General features: G+C 45.9%; 1 pseudogene; it reads right to left on the bottom strand.

The window, feature by feature from the left end:
• Positions 1 to 1,979: 1,979 nt before the first annotated feature.
• On the bottom strand, positions 1,980 to 12,954 carry LOC142604948 (olfactory receptor 6N1-like; annotated as a pseudogene).
• Positions 12,955 to 13,889: the final 935 nt, after the last annotated feature.

The following is a 13,889-nucleotide window of genomic DNA, read 5'->3' as shown; positions in this document are numbered from 1 at the left end:
CTGCCATGGGCAGGGACACCCTCCACTAGATCAAGTTGCCCAAAGCCTCATCCAACCTGGTCTTAAACACTTCCAGGGATGGGGCATCCACAACCTCTCTGGGCAACCTGTTCCAGTGCCTCACCACTCTACCAGTAAAGAATTTCTTTCTAACATCTAATCTAAATCGACCCTCCTTCAGCTTAAACCATTTGCCCCTTGTCCTGTCACTACACTCCCTGATAAACAGTCCCTCACCAGCTTTCCTGTAGGCCCCCTTCAGGTACTGTTAAGCCGCAATTAGATCTCCCCAGAGCCTTCTTTCCTCCAGGCTGAACAATCCTAACTCTCTCGTTGGCCTTTGGTTCAATGACACACAGATGACACATGTTCAGGCTGTAATCCACCAGGACCCCAGGACTTTTTCTGCAAAGCTGCTTCCTACATAGCCCCTAGCCTGTCCAGTTTTACAGCATTATTCTGTCCCCGGTATAGGACTTTACATTTGTTGAACTTCATGAAATTCATTTTTCCAGCCTGTTGAGGTCCTTCTAAACAGTCATCCTGCCCTCCAGCACATTGACTGCTTTTCCCTGGTTCAAAACCTCTTTGTCCATGTCATTAATAAAGCTGTTAAATTTTGAGCAAGTCCTACAGGAAGGTAGCCTTGATCTTTAACCCTTAGACTCACAGTCTCTTTCTTGAGCCTCACAGTACTCTTCCCGTCCTCAGAAACTTCTCCAACCACTGGTTTCCACCACTGGACTGAACCTGCATGCAGAAACACACCTATTTAGCTGCCTATTGCTACTCCTGTATAGTGAGTGGAGAAGAGGTATGTCATTCCTTACCAAAGCTTAAGCTCCTACTTCAGGAAATGCAAATAGCCCACATGCAAAAACATCTCATCAATTTACCTCATTCATCTCACCAATGACATCTGCATGAATATGAAAAGCAGAATTCAGCCCCAATGACAGACTGTATCTAGTTAATCTGTACCTAGTTCATGGGTGTAGTACAATTGCCTAAACATAGACACCTAGCAGCAGCTGAGATATTCTAGCATATACTGTCTCACCTGTAGCTGTTATTACAGAAGGACATGGTTCTTCCATATGCTGAGTGGGCACCTCAGATGTCACTGGATACATATATATGGAAAATGGTAATGAGCCTTGGGAGTGTATAAATGAAGCAGCATCCAAACTCCAGCTACATTTGAAGATCTAGTCAATACAGACAAAGGAGTAGTGGGTATGATTCAGGTGAAGCAGCAGAGTAGGAGTGTGCCTGAACGTGAGCACTTAGTGCCATATGAGATGCGTCAGGGCCACTGAGCCTTTACCTGCCCTTCCAGAAGGGTCTGAGGTTGTAGCTCCTGTGTCATATCTGCCATTCAGATGCAGATATCTTGAACAATCTACAGCATTTATTTAATGGCACCAGGCAGTATATGCTAAGATATCTAAAATTAATACTAGACACATATGCATGGGCAGCTGAATCAAACTGTAAGATATCATTAAAAATAAAAATAAAAAAAATAAATGGAGAAACTAATATGACCATGATGATAAAGCATTAAAATCATATTTGTTACATTTGTGAGACGTTGCTACTTATGTTAATTCTCTTGCATCAACTGTTTATTAATTTTCAGATGAGTATTTTACATAAGCTTAGAATGAGCCCTTTTATACTTCATATATTTATTTTATACATTCACCTGAAAAGTGATAAAGCAAAAGGGCTTAACTTACAAAAATAAATCAGCTAATTCACACAGTATTAAACTGGATGCCAGACTTTGGGTAAGTACCTTTTCCAGATACAGATGCATGCATATATAGATGAGTGGTCTAAACCATGACTTGCATTTTAGCCCAACCTAAAGAGGAGACAAAAATTTTTACTTCAAATTTTACTATAAGTGCTTTAAACCCCACACAGTATAGATACATCAAGCATTTGAGAAAAGAGGTTGAAAATTCCAAAACTTAACCTTTGTTCCTTGAGAAAGGTTTTATTATGGCAATTTTCACATCCTTATTCCTTAGTGTGTATATCACTGGATTCAGCAAGGGTGTAATTACTGAATAAACAACAGCCACCACTTTATTGATATCAGACTCATATTTCACTGCAGGCCAGACATACATAAAGATAAGAGTCCCAAAATAGATGGTGACCACAGAGAGATGTGAGGCACAGGTAGAAAATGTCTTTTTGCGTGCAGCACCTGATGTTACCTTCAGGATGGTCACGATGATTTGGAGGTACAAAGTCATGATGAAAAAGACAGAGGACATTATAATGATGGTGCTGAAAGTGTAGTCCGTGATTTGTATTCTGTATGTGTCATTGCATGAAAGTCAGAAGAGCTGATCAGCATCACAGAAGAAGTGGTTGGGTTTTTTAATACGGAAGGAAATCCTAGAGAACAAGGTGGGAGGAAATATAGGAAAAATGAATCCTGACAACCAACAGATCTTGGCTAAGTGACGTGGTTTAGCCCCAGCCGGTAGCTAAGTGCCACACGCCGCTCGCTTACCCCTCCCCCGGCGAGATGGGGAGGAGAATGGAAAAACAACGGCAAAGCCTCAAGGGTTGGGATAAGGGCAGTTTACTGGAACAGCAAGGGAGAGGGAAAACAATCAACAACAGTACTGATAACAAATATTCACAATGGGTGATAACAGAGAAAAATTTACTGATCCGATGACCGACCCACCGGACGCTCGACCCGTCTCGGAGCCACGCCGCCAACACACCGAACCTGCCCCTGCCCGACTAGCCCCCTTTTACGGTGAGCATGATGTCACCTGGTATGGAATAGCCCCCGGCCAGCTTGGCTCACCTGTCCTGGATCCTTGGGAAATTAACTCTATCCTTGCCAGAACCAGGACATTATCCACCTCTTATTCCATACCATCTACGTCATGCCCAGATTATTTTACAGATCTCATTGCCTTACTCTATGGGCTATCGCTCTAAAATGTCTGTCGAGTTCATTTAGTCCATGGTTTTGGGTTCCATCTGCCATTGCAGTCTCTCAGAGCAGGAACAATGGTGCGTGCTGCTGGATTGTTGCACGCTGCATCGGGGGTTTTCACCGCCAGTGTATCTGGTATGGTCCATGCTCACAGTCTGGATGTCAAAGATGTGATTTTTCGATAAAGTTTCTGGGCACCAGTTGAAGTCAGTTCTAGTTCCATCATCGTGGCACTTTGTTCAGTTTCAAAGTCCATCCTTCATTAGTTTTGGGTGATTCTTATGGTCATACCATTGATACAGTATATTGCTATTAACATCATACAATTTAATTTATTGGCTATTTTCACCCAAAATCAAATCCCCTTGGGGTACACACCGGACTTCCCCATCCTTTCTCATCACCCACCAAGTGCACCCTGGTCCCTGAGCAAAAGCAATCCCGCAGATGGGCTTGCCTTTGCCTGAAGCAGGGATAACCCAAACTGTTTTACCCAACATATTCTTCATGTGCACTACAGGAACTTTATCCCCTTCTACTGGGCGTGGAAATTTTGATTGGGCAGGGCCAGCTCGATTGGCAGATCCCCTAGTGTTAACTAACCAGGTGGCCTTTGCTAAATGTGTCCCCCAGTGTTTGAGGGTCCCACCACCCATTGCCCTCAGGGTAGTTTTTAGCAGTCCATTGTACCTTTCAATTTTCCCAGAGGCTGGTGCATGGTAGGGGATGTGATACACCCACTCAATGCCATGCTCTTTGGCCCAGGTGTCTATGAGGTTGTTCTGAAAATGAGTCCCGTTGTCTGACTCAGTTCTCTCTGGGGTGCCATGTCGCCACAGGACTTGCTTTTCAAGACCCAGAATAGTGTTCCGGGCAGTGGCATGGGGCACAGGATATGTTTCCAGCCACCCAGTGGTTGCTTCCACCATTGTAAGAACATAACGCTTGCCTTGGCGGCTTTGAGTGAGCGTGATGTAGTCAATTTGCCATGCTTCCCCATATTTATATTTCAACCACTGTCCTCCATACCACAGAGGCTTTACCCGCTTGGCTTGCTTGATTATGGCACAAGTTTCACATTGATGGATGACCTGTGAGATATCGTCCGTGCTCAAGTCCACCCCTCAATCACAGGTCCATCCATATGTCACATCTCTTCCTCGATGGCCTGAGGTGTCATGGGCCCACCGAGCTATAAATAATTCACCCTAACGCGACTGACGTGGTTTAGGCCCAGCTGGCAGCTGAGCGCCACGCGGCCGCTCACTCACTCCTTCCCCAGCATGATGGGGAGGAGAAGTGTAACAAAAGGCTTGGGTCGAGATAAGGACAGGGAGAGCTCACTAATTATCATCACAAGCAAAACAAACTGAACTGAGAAAAAGGGATTCATCTAATTTATTACTAAACAGAATAGAGCAATGAAAAAAAAATAACATCAAGTCTTAAAACACCTCCCCCCACCCCTCCCACCTTCCCGGGCTCAACTTCACTCCCGGCTTCAACCTCCTCCCCCCCTCAGCAGCGGGGCGGGGTGGGGGTGGGGGGGGAATGGGTGTTGCGGTCAGTGCAGCGCACGTTGTTTCTGCCGCTTCTTTGTCCTGGGGGGGAGGACTCCTCTCATCGCTCCCCTGCTCCAAAATGGAGTCTCTCCCACGGGCTACAGTCCTTCCCGAACTGCTCCGGCGTGGTCTCTTCCATGGAGTGCAGACCTTCAGGAGAAAACTGCTCCAGCGTGGGTCACCCATGGGGTCACAAGTCCTGCCAGCAAACCTGCTCTAGCGTGGGCTCCTCTCTCCACGGGTCTATCAGTCTGGACAGGGACTTGCTTCAGCCCGGGCTTCCCACAGGCCACAGCCTCCTTCGGGTGCCTCCACCTGCTCCAGCGTGGGGCCCTCCACGGGCTGCATGTGGAATCTCTACACCCCCTCATCCTTCCGCCATGGGCTGCAGGGGAACAGCCTGCTTCCCCATGATTTTCACCACGGGCTGCAGGGGGATCTCTGCTCCGGTGTCTGGAGCACCTCCTCCCCCCTCCTCCTGCACTGACCTTGGTGTTACATCTTCACACTTCCCCCCTCCAGCTCCAAAAAACTTCCCCCCTTCTTAAATATGTTATCACAGAGGCGCTGATTGGCTTGGCCTTGGCCAGGGTCGGGCCCATCTTGGAGCTGGCTGGCATTGGCTTTATCAGACACTGTGGAAGCTTCTAGAATATCCTCACAGGAGCCACCCTATAGTCCATGCCCCCACCCGCTACCAAAACCTTGCCGCACAAACCCAACACAGCTGCCAGTCCAAATCCACCTGAGCCACTTCAATCTTGGCAGCCTGATCCACCTGCTGGTTGTTCTGATGTTCCTCAGTGGCCTGACTCTTGGGTACGTGGGCATCTACATGACATACCTTTACAACTAGCTTCTCTAGCCGGGCAGAAATATCTTTCCACAGTGGGGCAGCCAGATGGGTTTGCCTTTGCGTTGCCAGTTGCTCCGCTTCCACTGCTGTAACCACCCCCCACAGGGCATTGGCCACCATCCATGAGTCAGTGTAGAGGTACAGTGTTGGCCACTTTTCTTCTTCAGCAATATCTAAGGCCAGCTGGATGGCTTTCACCTCTGCAAACTGGCTCGATTCACCTTCTCCTTCAGCAGCTGCTGCAACTCGCCGTGTAGGACTCCACACAGCGGCCTTCCACCTCCAATGTTTTCCCACGATGCGAGAGGACCCATCAGTGAAGAGGGCATATGGTTTCTCATCTTCTGTTAGTTTATTATACGGTGGGGCTTCTTCAGCACGTGTCACCTCCTCCTCTGGCGACATTCCAAAATCTTTCCCTTCTGGCCAGTCTGTGATCACTTCCAGAATCCCTGGACGATAGGAGCTTCCTATTCGAGCCTGCTGTGTGATCAGTGCAACCCAGTCACTCCACGTAGCATCGGTTGCGTCATGTGTGAAAGGAGCCCTCTCTTTGACCATCCAACCCAGCACTGGGAGTCGGGGTGCCAAGAGGAGCTGTGCTTCAGTGCCAATCACCTCTGAAGCAGCTCAAACCCCTTCATAGGCTGCCAATATCTCCTTTTCCGTTGGAGTGTAGCGGGCCTCGGATCCTCTGTATCCGTGACTCCAAAACCCCAGGGGTCCACCTCGAGTCTCCCCTGGTGCTTTCTGCCAGAGACTCCAGGTAGGGCCATTCTGCCTGGCTGCGGTGTACTGCACATTTTTGACATCTGGTCCTGCCCGGACTGGCCCAAGAGCTATGGCATGAACTATTTCTTGTTTCATTTGTTCAAAAGCTTGTCGTTGGTCAGGGCCCCATTTGAAATCATTCTTCTTCTGGGTTACATGGTAGAGAGGCCTTATGATCAGACTGTAATTCGGAATGTGCATTTGCCAGAAACCCACAACACCTAAGAAGGCTTGTGTCTCCTTTTTGTTGGTTGGTGGAGACATGACTGCTATTTTGTTGATAATATCCATAGGAATCTGGCGCCGCCCATCATGCCACCTTATTCCTAAAAATAGGATTTCCGGCGCAGGCCCCTTCACCTTCCTTCGTTTTATGGCAAAGCCAGCCTGCAGCAGGATTTGGATTATTTTCTTCCCTTTCTCAGAAACTTCCTCTGCTGAGTTGCCCCATACAATGATGTCATCAATGTATTGCAGGTGCTCTGGGGCTTCACCCTTTTCCAGTGCAGTCTGGATCACTCCATGGCAGATGGTGGGGCTGTGTTTCCACCCCTGGGGCAGTCGATTCCAGGTGTACTGGACGCCCCTTCAAGTGAAGGCAAACTGTGGCCTGCACTCTGCTCCCAAAGGGATCGAGAAAAATGCATTAGCGATATCAGTTGTGGCATACTATTTGGCTGCCTTTGACTCCAGTTCATATTGAAGTTCCAGCATATCCGGCACAGCAGCACTCATTGGCGGTGTGACTTCATTCAGGCCACGATAGTCTACCGTCAGCCTCCACTCTCCACTGGACTTCCGCACTGGCCATATGGGACTGTTAAAGGGTGAGCGGGTTCTGCTGATCACTCCCTGACCCTCCAGTTGACGAATTAGCTTGTGGATGGGAACCAGGGAGTCTCGGTTGGTGCGATATTGCCGCCAGTGCACAGTTGTAGTAGCAATTGGCACCTGTTGCTCTTCAACCCTCAGCAACCCTACAACAGAAGGGTCCTCCGAGAGACCAGGCAAACTAGACAATGGTTCAATTTCCTCCGCTCCCAAGGCAGCTATTCCAAAAGCCCACCGGTAACCTTTTGGGTCTTTGAAATACCCTTTCCGGAGGTAGTCTATGCCCAGGATGCACGGAGCCTCTGGCCCAGTCACAATGGGGTGCTTTTGCCACTCATTCCCAGTTAGACTTACTTCAGCCTCCAACAGAGTCAACTCTTGGGATCCCCCCGTCACACCAAAAATAGAGATCGGTTCCACCCCTTCCTAGTTCGATGGCATTAGGGTACACTGTGCACCGGTGTCCACTAGGGCCTTGTACTCCTGTGGGTCTGATGTGCCAGGCCATCGGATCCACACAGTCCAATAAACCCTATTGTCCCTTTCCTCCACCTGGCTGGAGGCAGGGCCCCTCTAATCCTGCTCATCATAGTCACTACTCACCTCTAGCAGAAAGGACTTAGAAGTCCCTTCAAGAGGATCAGAAGTGCGATCTGGCCTTTCACCTGGTCTGGGGGGCTGCCCGGTGGAAAGTGGAGCAACATTCTTTCTGGAAGAGTCCCTTTGTACAGCTGTCTTGCCTTGTAGCTCATGTACGCGTGCCGGCAGGGTTGAGGTGGGCTTCCCATCCCATTTCCTCATGTCTTCTCTGTGGTCACGCAGGTAAAACCACAGGAGACCTCATGGTGTGTATGCTCCATATCCCCTCTCCGGAGCAGAAAAACGCTTACTCCTAACAGCTGAAATACGGGTCTGTGCAGGTGGGGAGTACGATATATCCTCTTTGAGTTGCCGGACGTCCTGGGACAGTTTCTCCACAGCCGAGACGAGGGAGGAAGAAAGGCTCTCTTCATATTGCCGGAGTCGGCCAGCCACTTCATCCACCGTGGGTGCCTCTTCACTCTTCCAGTCAATTACTGCCAGTGAGTTGGCGTACGATGATGGTGCACTTTTCGCACAAATTTTCGCCACATGGGTCGGGTACACTGGACTTCATCGGGGTCTGTGGGCAACTGTGCATTGTCCGGATCATAATAAACCATCTCCCGCACAGCTAATTCCCTCAGATATTGGATACCTCTCTCCATAGTGGTCCACTTGCCTGGCCGACATACGACATCTTCGCTGAAAGGATACCTTTCCCTCACACTTGACAGGAGTCACCTCCAGAGGCTAAGGGTCTGTGCCTTCTTCCCAATTGCCTTGTCAATGCCCCCTTCCCTAGACAAGGATCCTAGCTGCTTGGCCTCCCTGCCCTCCAGTTCCAGGCTACTGGCCCCGTTATCCCAGCAGCGGAGCAGCCAGGTAATGATGTGCTCCCTTGGAAGGCGGCTGAAATCTTTCCGCATATCTCGCAACTCACTCAGGGACAGGGATCGATTGATCACTTCTGGTTCTGGCTCTTCTTCTTGTTCTCATGATGGCCGTGGTTCATCATCATCTCTCACTAAGTGAACCGATTTCTTTGTGTATTTCTTTTTGTGTATAGGGGCGACTGATACTGGTATGGGTTGATCTTTTGGCTCGACTACAGTGCCTGTTGCAGGGGTTTGGGTAGCTGCAGTGCCTCTTGCGGGGGTTTGGGCAGCTGCAGTGCCTGTTGTGGGGGCCTGGGCAGCTGCAGTGCCTGTTGCGGGGGCCTGGGCAGCTGCAGTGCCTGTGGGTCCACTCTCTCCCTCTGGGTGGTGCTGTCTACTATCAAGCAGTGTTTGATAGATTGTGGCCAGGGCCCAGCACAGCGCAGTAAGTTGTGTCTCCTTAGAATCCCCACAGCATTTTCCTTTCAAATATTCTACCATTTTATCAGGGTCTTGCAATTGTTCAGGAGTGAAGCTCCAAACCATTGGGGGTGAAAAGGTCTCTAGATACCCGCCCATACTCTCCCACATGCCATGCCAGCCCTGACCACTCAGCCTTGGGGAAGATCCCTGGGTGGTACTCTTGAAAAAATTTTTGCTAACCCTGAACAGGACTTGGAAAACATTCAGGAGACCTAGCAATAGGAATATACTGGCCTGAACATTCCAAGGGTATTCAAAATTCTCAAAAATTGTTGTAACCAACCAAAAGGGAAAAGGGGAGGTGAAAGAGTGCGAGAAGGTATCCCCCCCATCTTCCCCATAGATTGGGTCCAATTATTAATCAATTCTGAAAGATATTGACCGAGGTATGTTCCTGACCGAAATGATACATACACGTACCAGCTCAGACTCATGACTGTCAATGATATCTCATCATAAGTCATTATCACACAATACAACAACATGAGAACACAAACCCCTCTCCCAGAGGTGATAAACAGCACCACAGGGATTACATAGAGTAAACACGGGTTTACAAACCAGAGCCTTGTGACCAAACAGAACATCATTATGACCAGTGACTGTCTCAATAACATTATAAATGCTGATAAGAACTTTGTTTTAACACACTTGTGTCAGGCTTGTCGTTATCACAACCCCTTGTGCCCCACATTGGGCGCCAAAAAGGACTGACGTGGTTTAGCCCCAGCCGGTAGCTAAGTGCCACATGCCACTCGCTCACCCCTCCCCTGGCGAGATGGGGAGGAGAACGGAAAAACAACGGCAAAGCCTCGAGGGTTGGGATAAGGGCAGTTTACTGGGACAGCAAGGGAGAGGGAAAACAATCAACAACAGTGCTGATAACAGATATTCACAATGGGTGATAACAGAGAAAAATTTACTTATCCAAAGATCAACCGACTGGACACTCGACCTGTCCCGGAGCCACGCCGACACGCCAAACCCGCCCCTGCCCGACTAGCCCCCTTTTATGGTGAGCATGATGTCACCTGGTATGGAATAGCCCCCAGCCAGCTTGGCTCACCTGTCCTGGCTCCTTGGGAAATTAACTCTATCCTTGCCAGAACCAGGACACTAAGTTATAGCCGGTCTTTAGGTTCGTGATAGTGGAGTAATGTAATGGTTTACAGATGGCCAGGTAGTGGTCATATGCCATGACTGTAAGGAGGAATAGTTCAGTGGCAGCAAAGAGAAGAAGAAGTAGTATTGAGCGATGCAACCTGAAGCAGAGATGGTGCGTTTCTCCATCAAGAAGTTGGCTACAATTTTAGGTATTGTGACTGTTGTGTACCAGGTTTCCACTGTTGAGAGGTTGCTAATGAAGAAGTACATGGCAGTGTGAAGACGTGAATCAACTAAAATGATGATGAGAATAAGACCTTTGCTCACATGTGAGAGGAGATAAATGATAAGAAATAGTGTGAAAAGCACTACCTGTAGGTTTGACCAGCTAGTGAATCTCAGAAAGACGAACTCAGTGACTACTGTCCAATTTTCCTTTTCTATGGGAATGCCTGGACAAAAATTGAAAAACAGATAACAACAAGAATAATCAGAGGCAGGCTTGCACTCTATGTCCTGTCCACAGCTAGCCAGGTCTGTTACAGAAATCAATGAATGTTATGCATGTCTGTCTCTAAAGCTCCTTGAGCAAATGAACATTTCAGAATGTTCCCCTTGGGTCTTACATCCCAAACAACACTAATACAGCAATTACATGTTTAGTTTCATTCTCTCATTCCATTTTAAAAAAAAATCAGACTTTCCATTTACCTTCAGTGCATAACAAAAAAAAAGTAAGGAAAAGCGTGGCTTGAAATTTGCCGGAGTATTTGGTTTCATTGATTTATATTTCAGATTCAGGGTCATGTGAAAAGAATGCAAGCGATCCAAAATTTAAGCCCTGAGGCTAGCTTTTATCTGTTATCTTCAGATACTCATGATGCCAACATGTACCAGTGATCTAGTCATTACACGTATAATCATTGAACAGAGATACAGATCTGCAGAGGAAGATTCAAGCCTAACAGTCCTAGATTTCTTTTCTAGGATGAATAAAATCACTCTGGAGGATTTTTATTCCTCCCAGGAATATGGATTATTAATGAAGACCTAAAAAGCAATTAGAGAAGCAGGATTAGTTTAGATGAATCCCAACATTTACCAAGGCTGATCTCAATAAAATTATCTTTCTCTTTTGAAGTAAAATTGCAGTTCAATATTAACAAAATCAAACTATCCAGTATAATAGACAGAACAGTAAGGATGAGAAGAGTCTCATGAAATTCTGCACTTTTATTAGCACAATTGTGATCCAGGAAACTCTAATACGTAATCCTTTAGCATAAAAGTTATTCAACAAAATATTGTTTTTGTGAATGTACGTATGCGTGTATTCACACCTGGAGGAGGGTAATGATTAGTGTTTGAACTACCCAGAGTTTCATAATTTAAGATGAATTAATATCAGGAGAATAATTTATTCGCAGAATCAGTGACAGTTCTTTTGGCTCTAAATAATGAGTTCATTTTTGTGACTGTGATTGGTTAGAGGTAAACTTGTGGGTCTTTTTACAAGTATATATACCAGTGGCATTCCAACCAGTGTAGGGGCTGGATGAGTTTACTTTTGACTGTTCTTTCTCTTCATCATATTCTTTGCTTTCTTTACCATTAATTTGGCTAGTTTATTGCAATAAGATTGATGAGGTTGGAGCTGCTCTAAACTCTGATATTTTTAAGATTAAATAATTGTAAGTAATCTTGTGATGTTGATGGAACATTCTGGTATTCTCTACCACTGGACAAAAAGAATGGATTTTGGCATACAGATTTGGATAAATTTTAACTTTATATGAGAATAAACTCAAGACTATCAGTCTAAGCAAAATGATTTAATAATTTTAATTAATAATTATTTTAACCTGGCATGCATTGACTAATTTCCACTTAGTCTAATAAAAACTTAAAACTATTGGTCACAAATAGACAACTGTTTTTCCACACCTAAATTTAGGTGAAGTAAATCTCACCCCATATGTCTATGTCTCCTGCAGAAGAGGAGTAATAGTCATCCAGGAACCCATGGCCTTGTCAACAATCACCTTTCTGGGGCTAATTGGTGACGGGTTAGATGACTAACTTGGGGGTACATCTTCATATTGTAGACATCTGGAGGTAGGTGAGATTACACATTGGAGCATAAATACTACAGAAGGATTTTTCAAGAGATTTTATTACCTCTTATTGCCCCCAAACCTAAAATTAAATTAGCCCTTTACCTTTATGCAGGTAATAGCAAAGACTAGACTACCTCTTGGTCAAAGGAAATGCCTGATCCTTCCTGTGTTAGATGAAGCAGTGCTCTGAGGAAAAGTTGAATTAATTGAATTCCATAATTACTTCTCTCTTTTCATTACCTCTGAGGTAGCATGTGTATCAGAATTATACCTGTGTAGCTAACTTTTGGTGAGGTTAATTCCATCCCAACTAAGTGTATGCCTAATGTGGAACTAAATGAAAGGTGCTTTAAAACATCTGGATGCATGAAAGTAAATAAACAAAACTGAAAACATTAATTTTTTAACAGATCCTGGGATGCCGTTTGATAAGGGGACATCTGTTTTTGTATATATACAGAAGTATTTTGAATTTTTTCTCTGCAAAAACACTTTGGAGATTATACATACTGACATACACATGCATACACACACTCATCTGTCCTATTGCTGCCACCCCAGACACATGATCCCCAATAGTTCCCTATGGATCCCACATGGTTCCCTCTCCAGTGGCAGGTTTTTTAGGCCTCCAAACACTTATGCAAGCAGAATATAGAGTCCCTTCACACAGGAAAACAGTTAGAAATGGAGCTTAAGAAGAAGACAGGATGGAGTGTAGTGATCAGGCACAGGAGGATATCACCAGTTAAGCATACTGACCACCAGTTTACTTACCCTGCTTTCCCTGTTTCCCCATGCTTGCTTGTCCACAATTCACCTTCATTCCCCTCCTTTCCTGCTTTTGATCTCCTCTCCAAACACATCTCAGTAAATTTTTCACAATCCCAAAATGGCCTTCCTGGCATGCCATAATAAGCCAAGCCCTCATAGGCAGTAAACCCCCTCAGTGCCTAAGGTGATCGGGGGACATCCTCTCCTGTTCACTCATCTGGTGGGTGTGCAACACCAGGACAACATGGGTGACAGTGGTAGCCCTGACAGTATCCAGGTCAGCACCTGCTGCTTGCCTTGTTTAGTAATTGGGCATCCTCTGCCTGTCATTTCTCCTTTGGCAGCCTCTCCACAGCCCCCCAGATCCAGGCCTCCTGCAAATGCCAATTGTCCTTTAATTACAAGTCACTCATATTATGAACTCTGCAGTCCATCCCTCCAAATTCAGTTTTAAGTGTTGTTATAAAAATCTTAATATATTCTTGTTACAAACTTCATGTCTTATTCTTGTAAAACATTAAATCAAGAAAATCATAACATTCTGAGTTATTCTCTATAACTCAGTATATAAACAAATGATTGACATTCTACAAGCAAAAAGCAACACATTTAAGGAATGAACCAGGGCTTCAACAGCAGTATGACTTCATCCAGAACCAAACCATGTCATGAACAATACTTATTTGATACAGTGTAGTCATTTTCCTCATTCAAGGAGTTAAATGCACCAAACAGCCTTGTTTCCCTTAAACTTGCCCCATATCGTATAACATTAACTGAGCTCTGACCTTTGATCTGTGCTCACAATTCCTTAATTTGCAATCCTAGATCTCTGAAGTCCCACTCTATTATATCCTTCCCCCCTTTTTTTTCCCAGGAGCTTCCATAAGTACCTTCATGTAGGATGGGAGCATGGAGAACTCCCTCCTGATGTTTCTTTTGATGTCAAGCATAACACTG

This window comes from Balearica regulorum, chromosome 24, assembly GCF_011004875.1.
Source record: "Balearica regulorum gibbericeps isolate bBalReg1 chromosome 24, bBalReg1.pri, whole genome shotgun sequence".
Taxonomy (NCBI): Eukaryota; Metazoa; Chordata; class Aves; order Gruiformes; family Gruidae; genus Balearica; species Balearica regulorum.
The sequence above is the reverse complement of the archived record's forward strand: the minus strand, read 5'-3'. Positions and strand labels throughout refer to the sequence as shown.